This window comes from Lactuca sativa, chromosome 3, assembly GCF_002870075.4.
Source record: "Lactuca sativa cultivar Salinas chromosome 3, Lsat_Salinas_v11, whole genome shotgun sequence".
NCBI classification, from domain to species: Eukaryota; Viridiplantae; Streptophyta; class Magnoliopsida; order Asterales; family Asteraceae; genus Lactuca; species Lactuca sativa.
The window spans coordinates 270,000,928-270,007,250 of NC_056625.2; the positions used below are offsets into that span (position 1 = coordinate 270,000,928).

Consider the following 6,323-nt stretch of genomic DNA (forward strand, 5'->3'; position numbering starts at 1 on the left):
CCTATATAGTGTAGTACCAATAGGTGTCTTAAAAGCTGTTCTAAATGCCCATAGTGCTTCATCAAGCTTATCCGACCACTCTTTTCTATTATTTCCAACCGATCTTTCTAGTATTCTCTTCAACGCCCTATTTGTAACTTCAGTTTGCCCACTCTTTTGAGGATGATAGGATGTTGAAAATCTATGGTGGACACCATATTTTTGCAACACCTTAGCTAATTGATCATTGGCGAAGTAAGTGCTCGGGTCACTAATGAGAGCTTTAGGAACTCCAAATATTGAGAATAATTTCTTTAAAAATCGTACCACCACCCGAGCATCATTAGTGGGTAATGCTTGTGCCTCCGCCCATTTAGATACGTAATCAACTGCCATCAGGATATATTTATTTCCTTTAGACATGGGAAACGGTCCCATGAAGTCAATCCCCCACACATCAAATATTTCACACACTTGGATGCTATGTTGGGGCATTTCATTTCGGGATGATATATTCCCCGCTCTTTGGTATGATTCACATTCCTTGACATATTGAGCAGCATCCTTAAAAATTGTAGGCCAATAGAATCCAATATCAAAAATCTTCTTTGCGGTGTAATGTGCTCCATGATGTCCTCCAGCGGGTCCACTATGGCAGTGTGCCAAAATTTCTTGAATTTCCTTCCCGAATACACATCTTCTTATCATTCCATCCGCGCAGCTTCGGAAAAGGTATGGCTCGTTCCAAAAGTAGTATTTAATTTCCTAAAATCATTTCTGCTTTTATTGACGAGTCAAATCTTTTGGGATGTATTTGGTTGCTAAATAACTTGCTTTATCCGCAAAACATGGCACTTCTCCCGCTACTACCAAGATATACTCATCGGGAAAATCATCCCCAATTTTATCTTCTTCTAACTTCTCCAAAAGTGGGTTCTCTAGTCTTGATAAGTGATCGGCAGCTACGTTTTCTATCCCCTTTTTATCGCGTATTTCAATATCAAACTCTTGTAGAAGTAGAACCCAACGTATCAATCTAGGCTTCGCATCTTGTTTGGCAAATAGATACTTCAACGCGAAGTGATCGATAATGTCTTGGATAAAACTAAGTATGGCCGGAAATTGTCAAAAGCATATACCACTGCTAACAACTCCTTCTCGATAGTAGTGTAATTCTCTTGAGTTGGGTTCAGGGTCTTATTTGCATAATAGATTGGCTGAAAATGCTTGTCAATTCTTTGTCCCAAAACAACTCCCACCGCAAAGTCACTAGCATCACACATTAGCTCAAAAGGGAGACTCCAATTTGGAGCCACCATAATAGGTGAAGTAGTTAAATTTTCCTTCAACAAATTAAATGCTTCAATACATTCTTTAGAAAAGTTGAATGGGGCGTCCTTCAAAAGAAGTTGAGTCAAGGGTCTTGTGATCTTCGAAAAGTATTTAATAAAGCGCTTATAAAACCCCGCATGGCCTAAAAAACTTCTTACCCCCTAGACATTTGTTGGAGGTGGCAATTTGGCTATAGTGTCTACCTTTGCTCTATCCACATCTATCCCCATCCTCAAGACCTTGTGTCTTAGCACAATTCCTTCCTTTACCATAAAATGACACTTCTCCCAATTAAGGACAAGGTTGGTCTTCTCACATCTTGCTAACATTAGATCCAAGTTGGACAAGCAATCTTCAAAAGAGGACCGAAAAACCGAGAAGTCATCCATAAAAACCTCCATAAACTTTTCGATCATATCATGAAAGATAGCCATCATGCACCTTTGGAAGGTAGCTGGTGCATTGCATAACCCAAAAGGCATGCGTCTATATGCAAATGTTCCACTCGGGCATGTAAAAGTGGTCTTCTCTTGGTCTTATGGGTTGATTGGAATTTGAAAGTACCCCGAAAAACCATCAAGAAAACATTGATAAAGATGACCGGAAAGCCTCTCAAGAATTTGATTGATAAAAGGCAATGGAAAGTGATCCTTGCATGTGGCCTCATTTAGCTTCCTATAGTCGATGCAAACTCGCCACCCGGTTACCGTCCTTTTTAGAATTAATTCGTTGTTTTCATTAGCCACTACCATAATATTTCCTTTCTTCGGAACCACTTGGACCGGACTCACCCATGGGTTATCAGAGATTGAAAAAATGATTCTGACATCTAGTAATTTCACTATCTCCTTTTTCACAACTTCTTGCATGTTCGGGTTGAGTCTTCTTTGGCGTTGTGCTACAGCTTTTGATCCATCTTCTAAGTTGATTTTGTGGGAACAATAGGTCGAACTAATTCCCTTTATGTCGGTTATCTTCCATGCTATAGCACCTTGCCTCTTCTTTAGTACACCCACAAGGCTCTCCTTCTCATGTTTGGCAAAATCAGCAACTATAATTACAGGTTTTTGCTGGCCATCTTCAAGAAATGCGTACGCCAAGTGATCTAGTAGTGCCTTGAGCTTAGTTTTTGTGTTCTGAATGCTGAACACGTCGAGCCCAGTAAGGGGACTCGTCGAGTTCGGTGTCATATTCGCGACTGTTCGGGGTTCTTCGAATGGACTCGCCAAGTCGGTGGAGGCTACTCGGCGAGTAGAGCTTTCTGCACTTTTGATCAGATCGTTATAATCAGCTTCCTCGAGCAGTATTTTTAATTCCACAAGGTCCCTTTCAGCATCAAACTCTTCTTCAAATGAGACGGTGGACTTGTTTGGTTTATCTTTTTTCCAATCTTCCAACATTCCAACATGTCAATAAAAAATGTCGTGTCATCACTACTCCTTGCATGCTCCATGGCTTGATCAACTCTGAAGGTGACTGATTCTCTCCTACCCGAAGGGGAAGTTTAGAATCTCGCATGTCGACGATAGCACTTGCTGTATTAAGAAAAGGTCTTCCTAATATGATCGGGACTTGGGGATCCCCTTCAATATCTAAAAATATAAAGTCCACGGGGAACACGAACTTGTCCACTTTCACGAAAAGATCATCACAAATTCCCCTAGGAAATGTAACCGTCTTGTTTTCTAGGTGTATTGCCATACAAATTGGTCTTGGCTCGGGGAGATCTAACTTTTTGATAACGAGTAAGGCATGAGATTCACACTTGCCCCTGAATCAGCTAATGCATAAATGGTAGCTAAGTTTCCAAATTGGCAGGGCAATGTTAAACTTCCCGGATCTCCTTTCTTCTTAGGAAGTTTGTTCAACATAGCAGCTGAATAGTTCTCGTTTAGGACCACCTTCTTCACTTCTTCCATCTTCCTTCTATTAGTTAGAAGCTCTTTGAGAAATTTAGCATATTTTGGCATTTGAGCAACCGCTTCTATGAATGGTATATTAATTTGAAGAGCCTATATGTGTTCTAGAAACTTTTGGTAGTCTTCTTCATTCTTTTCATGTCTAGCTCTGGCTGGATATGGCAGTGGAGGCTGATATGGCTTAACAGGAGGCGTAATTTTCTGATCAAGTGTCGGACTCATCGAGTCCATATCCTAGACTCGGCGAGTAGAGTCTGGGTTCAGCTGGGTCTGATTTTGGTTCTGTCCTTATGCCTCCTTCTATTGTACTAGCTTCGGATCTTCGTTCTGAATAGGGGCCAGAGGGTTTATAAACTTCCCACTCCTAGTTGTGACAATGTTTATATGTGCGCCTTTCGGGTTACTTTTGGTATTGCTCGGAAGTCCACCCGGTCTTCTCTCATTCACTTGCTGTGCAAGTTGCTCCAACTGCTTTTTTATGTTGAGAATAGATGCTTGCTGATTCCTAAGCAAAGCTTGTTGATATTTCATCATAAGTTGGTGTTCTCTTAACATATTTTGTTGATATTTAAGTGTAGCATTGGTATAATTGTGTCGTTTCTCGGACGCGGCTACAAATCTTGTAACATCTCTTTCAAATCAGCTCTCTTTTCCATAATCGGCTCCTCCTTTTGATAGAAATCCTGTTCTTTTTGCTTGTAGTTCTCCTCGTTTGCCTTTTTGTACTCGTCATATGGGAGCCATCCCTTCTTCGGTTTTCGCTACTTATCATCAAATTTGTCACCACTTGAATATAATACTTGATCCTTCTTGTTTCCATTCTCATCCTAATCACAATCCTTAGTGAGGTGAAGTCCTCTACAATTCTCACATCCTACCCGAATAGCATGGATTGTTTGATCCATCTTAGTCATCCTCCTATCTAAACTATTTTGTTTAGCGATCATTGTCGCCATGCTATCGTTAACAGTGTTCACTACCCCCTATTTACTTCATTTCGCGGGTTATGATATTTTCTAGAGTGTTTAGAGAACTCCTCAATTAATTCCTTGATCACTGGGGGTGCCTTCTTTGTGAGGGGTCCTTACGAGTCAAGGACTGCCTAGTTGTTACATTGACTCCATGATAGAAAATGGAGACTTCTTGTTGGCTATTAAGATCATGATGTGGGCAATTCCTTAGTAGAATTTTGTATCTCTCCCATGCCTTATAAAGGGACTCTCCATGTTGTTGTTAAAAGTTGGAAATAGATTTCTTGAACTTGGCTATTTTTGAAGGTGGGTAAAATTGGTTAATGAATTCTTCTTTCATCTTAGCCCATGTTGTGATGGATCCAGGAGGGAGTGACTTGAGCCAATCATTTGCAGCACCTTTGAATGTAACTGGAAGCATACGAAGCAGCTGGGTTTCACAAGGCACATTTGGAACATTAAAATAATCAGGTACATCATTGACTTCATCCAAGTGTTTATAGGCATCTTCGTGGTCTTTTCCGTAGAAGGGGATCTCCTTGAGTTGGGCTAGTATGTGACCCTTTACCTCAAAAGTGGTAGTCGCGGGAATTGCGGGTTGCACAAGTCCCAGGCCGGTATCATCTCGTATCCTCTTCTTCCATTCGCCCATGGGAACTTCATCTATGTTAGCCATGGGATTAGCTAGTTCGCCTTCAAAGTCGCTTTCTTCTTCGTATTCGGTTTCGTATTCGTATTCGAATTAGGCTTCTTTTGGACCATCTTCAATATTCTCTAACTTGCTTTCTTCGCTCTTTCGACTGCTGGTCTCTCCTGGCATCTTGTTCGTTTTCTTTCCAAAAACCGTCTTCAAGCTCGTCAAAGGTGACTTCTTAGGTGTATTAGAGCTTCCAACCCCCTTGAAATGACCCAAAAATACGACCCGAAAATTTCATTTTTAATATAACCAAAAACCATAAAACAGAGTATATCATAATAAAACCATGCGTTGCAAATCCCAAAACCATACTAAAATACAAATGAGAAAACGGTGTCACGACTGTATCAAAACATATCTAAGATAGCTGATCAACTCCCAGGATAAAAACTGTAGTTGTGGTGTATGCGATGCCATCATCCCGAGCTCTTCCCTTTGCTTGCGGAAGTACCTAAAACCAAATCTGAAACTGTAAGCACGAAGCTTAGTGAGCTCCCCCAAACTACCACATACCACACAATAACATATAAAGCACATACTGGGCCTTGCCAACTGCATCGGACTGAAGTCCGGCTAACCGGGGCCTTGCCCCTACATCGGACTGAAGTCCGAAGCTGACTGGAACATCGGACCGAAGTCCAAAGCTGACTGGGACCTACGTCCCCTACATCGAACCGAGTCCGAAGCTGACTAGGACATCGGACCGAAGTCCGAAGCTAACTGAGACATCGGATCGAAGTCCGAAGATGACTGGGACCTACGTCCACTACATCGGACCGGAGTTCGAAACTGACAACGGACCGAAGTCCGAAGCTGACTGGGACCTTGTCCCCTACATCGGATCGAAGTCCGAAGCTGACTGAACATAGCATAAACATATCATCTAGCATAAACACATAACCCTGTCTGAACCACGAAGGAATCAAATATACTAACTACTACATCGGACCGAGGTCCGAAGCTGACTGCTAGCTAACCGGGCCGGCATTGTGGCCTTAGACCCGTTACTACTGGAAGGAAACTCACCTCGTGAACTGGCTGCTGTGTGAATGGCTCTGGAAGCTAACTGCTGTTGCTCCGGTATCTCCTAGGCTACAAGGCCATAAACACACTCAATCAAATACTAAACACTGCACTGGGGTAAAATGACTCATTTACCCTTGGTCAAAGTCAACTCTCCCGGTCAAAGTCAACCCACAGTTGACCTGACTCGCCGAGTTGGGCCGCCAACTCGCCGAGTCTCTAATCTCATTTCATAACCCCACTCGTGGCTACTCGTCGAGTATGGCATCGAATCGACGAGTACTCTCTCGATCCAAGAACTTAGACAATCTTCATCCGACTCGCCGAGTCATATGAACAACTCGACGAGTTCTTTTTGAGCTTAAGAAGATTGCCTTGGACTCGCCGAGTTGTATGAACAAG

General features: G+C 42.2%; 1 non-coding gene across 1 annotated transcript; it reads left to right on the forward strand.

Moving 5' to 3' along the window:
* The first annotated feature begins 4,386 nt into the window (after nt 1-4,386).
* LOC111877066 (small nucleolar RNA R71) lies at nt 4,387-4,493 on the forward strand. The gene has a single exon (XR_002845253.1). It is a non-coding gene; the product is annotated as a small nucleolar RNA R71 (small nucleolar RNA).
* The last annotated feature ends 1,830 nt before the right edge of the window (nt 4,494-6,323 follow it).